General features: G+C 47.6%; 1 pseudogene; it reads left to right on the top strand.

Annotated features, from left to right (window-relative positions):
• Positions 1 to 1,272: 1,272 nt before the first annotated feature.
• Positions 1,273 to 2,579, top strand: LOC116560396 (annotated as a pseudogene).
• Positions 2,580 to 3,433: the final 854 nt, after the last annotated feature.

Raw genomic sequence — 3,433 nt, forward strand, 5'->3', positions numbered from 1 at the left:
ACCACACCTTTGGCTGGGCATGATGACATACGCCTGTAATCCCAGCACTTTGGGAGGCCAAGTCGGGTGGATCACCTGAGGTCAGGAGTTCAAGACCAGCCTCGCCAACATGGCAAAACCCCGTCTCTACTAAAACTACAGAAATGAGCCAGGCATAATGGTGTGTACCTGTAATCCCAGTTACTAGGGGGGCTGAGACAGGAGGATCGCTTGAACCTGGGAGGCAGAGGTTGCAGTGAGCCGAGATTGTGCCACTGCACTCCAGCTTGGACAATAGAGCAAGACTCCATCTCAAAAAAAAAAAAAAGACCACACCTTTGCAGTAGGCACATGCCATTGCCTGCCCTGCCCAGGCAGTTCCCAGAAGAACTGCCACCCCCTCAGACTCTGGAAAAGGCAGGCCTCTATGGCCAATAACTCTGCCTTCACCACAAATGAACAAGTTGATTGGATCAGGTTTGACTGCATGACCCATAATCAGCCAGTCCATTGAGTGGCTAGAAACCAATTTTATTTCTATCCTTTGAAAAATTGAACTAGGAGACCCAGAGACCATAGGAAATATGTGGCCTGAGGGCTTATGGAGAAAAGACATTAAATCAAAGTTAAGATTACAGACACATAAAAGATGTCGGCCTGGAGGGAAAGGGAGAAAGGGGAGATGTGCCTAGAAAAACAGAGAAGAGAAAGTGGCCTTTGTTTCTGCTGGCATTCCACTACCTGCCCCAGGCCAGCTCTGTTTCCTGCCTTTGTGTTTTGAGAGATACCCCTGTTTCCCCTTCCCTCAAATAAATCTCACTTATCACTTGATCTAAATTGATTAGGTCTCTGTTCATTTCAACCAAAAGATCAGTGATTAAACCAAAGGAATGTCATTTCTTCTTAGAGTCAAAGAACATTGGACCTGAAAAAGGTCACTGTACAATAAACAAACCCCTCCCCTGCTCAACAGCGGCTATGAGGACCATGGGATTGGCCCCACCCAGCTCCAGAAGAGTCCTGGGAGCCAATCAGATGAATCCCACTCACCTGGCCACAATGATAGACCCTCCTAGCTCCTAATAGTGATGGGTTCAGGAATAGGCATTTGACCTAAGATGGTCCCATCAAAGCAAATAGTCCTCATCTGTGTACTAACAAGAACAAGGAGGAGAAGAGAACTCCTTTCAATATTATGAAAGCAGTGCATGTTTCCTGAAAAAAATAAAAGTTAAATACGGGAAAAGATGAAGAAATAAAATAGCCTCTCAACCAGCGGGATTTGACAGTGTGATGTCTTACAGAAAGTTTGCTCCCAGACATGGGTCCCTCGGCTTCCTGCTTCAGAAGCCCAGCAGCAGGCATCGTGGAAAGGTGAAGAGCTTCCCTAGGATGACCCTTCCAAGCCGGTCCACCTCACAGCCTTCCTGTGATACAAGGCTGGCATGACCCACATCGTGTGGGAAGTCAACAGGCCAGAATCCAAAGTGAACAAGAAGGAGGTGGTAGAGGCTGTGACCATTGTGGAGACACCACCCATGGTGGTTGTGGGCATTGTGGACTACGTGGGAACCCCTCGAGGCCTCCAGACCTTCAAGGCCGTCTTCTCTGAGCACATCATCAATGAGTGCAAGAGACATTTCTATAAGAACTGGCATAAATCTAAGACGACGGCCTTTACCAAGTACTGCAAGAAATGGCAGGATGAGGATGACAAGAAGCAGCTGGAGAAGGACTTCAGCAGCATGAGGAAGTACTGCCAAGTCGTCCGAGTCATTGCCCACACCCAGATACATCCACTTCCTCTGCACCAGAAGAAGGCCCACCTGATGGAGATCCAGATGAACGGAGGCACCGTGGCCAAGAAGCTGGATTGGGCCTGCGAGAGGCTGGAGCAGCAGGTATCTGTGAACCAAGTGTTTGGGCAGGAGGAGGTGATCAATGTCATCGGGGTGACCAAGGGCAAAGGCTACAAAGGGGTCACCAGTCGTTGGCACACCAAGAAGCTGCCCCGCAAAACCCACTGAGGCCTGCATGAGGTGGTCTGTATTGGGGCATGGCATCCTGCCCATGTGGCCTTCTCTGTGGCACGTAATGAGCAGAAAGACTACCATCACTGCACTGAGATCCACAAGAAGATCTGTAAGATCGGCCAGAGCTACCTTATCAAGGACGGCAAACTCATCAAAGAACAATGCCTCCACTGACCATGACCCCTCTAACAAGAGCATCAACCCTCTGGGTGGTTTGTCCACTATGGTGACACTTCATAAAAACTAGTTGGTTTCTAGCCAGCCAATGGCTGATTTGGGGTCACACAGTCAAACCTAATCCAGTGACTTTGTCATGCTGAAAGGCTGTGTGGTGGGAACCAAGAAGCAAGTGCTCACCCTCTGCAACTCCTTGCTGGTGGAGACCAAATGGCGGACTCTGGAGAAGATTGACCTTAAGTTGATTGACATCACCTCCAATTTGGCCATGGCTGCTTCCAGACCATGGAGGAGAAGAAAGCATTCATGGGACCACTCAAGAAAGACCGAATTGCAAAGGAAGAAGGAGCATAATGCCAGGAAGAGATTTTGCAGCTGGTGGGGTCTCAATAAAAGTTATTTTCCACTGGAAAAAAATAAAAGAAAGAAATAGCCTTGCTGGTCATCAGGAAAATGTAGAGAAAATCAGTGAGACATCACTTTTCATTCCACAGATTGATAAGTTTTTCCTTTTGATCCACTGTTGACAAAGTTATGGGAAACACTTCTGTAATACAATTGGGAATATCAATTATTACAGCTCCTCTGGAAGGCAAATTGATGATATCTGTTGAAAATTAAAATCTTAGGACCTGGCCAGGCGTGGTGGCTCATGCCTGTAATACCAGCACTTTGGGAGGCTGAGGTGGGTAGATCACCCGCGGTCAGGAGTTCGAGACCAGCCTGGCCAACATGGTGAAACTCTGTCTCTACTAAAATTATAAAAATTAGCCAGGCATGGCCAGGCACAGTGGTGCATGCCTGTAATCCCAGCACTTTGGGAGGCCAAGGCGGGTGGGTCACCTGAGGTCAGGAGTTCAAGACTAGCCTGGCCACCATGGTGAAACCCTGTTTCTAAAAAAATAAAAAATTAGCCAGGCATGATGGTGCTTGCCTGTAATCCCAGCTACTTGGGAGGCTGAGGCAGGAAAATTACTTGAACCCAGGAGGCCGAGGTTGCAGTGAGTGGAGATCATGCCATTGTACTTCCAGCCTGGGCATCACAGCAAGACTCCATCTAAAAAAAAAAAAAAAAAAAAAAATCTTAGAACCCAGTAGTTCCTCCATATCTGGTCTGGGGAAACCCTCGCACATGTGACCAAGGAGTTACATTCAAGGGTGTTCACCGAAGCATTATATGCAATAGGGTAAAATTAGAAATAACCTAAATGTCCATGAGAAAATGAATAGCCACGTATATAGTT

This window comes from Sapajus apella, unplaced genomic scaffold, assembly GCF_009761245.1.
Source record: "Sapajus apella isolate SASKATOON/1434 unplaced genomic scaffold, GSC_monkey_1.0 scaffold26, whole genome shotgun sequence".
Taxonomy (NCBI): domain Eukaryota; kingdom Metazoa; phylum Chordata; class Mammalia; order Primates; family Cebidae; genus Sapajus; species Sapajus apella.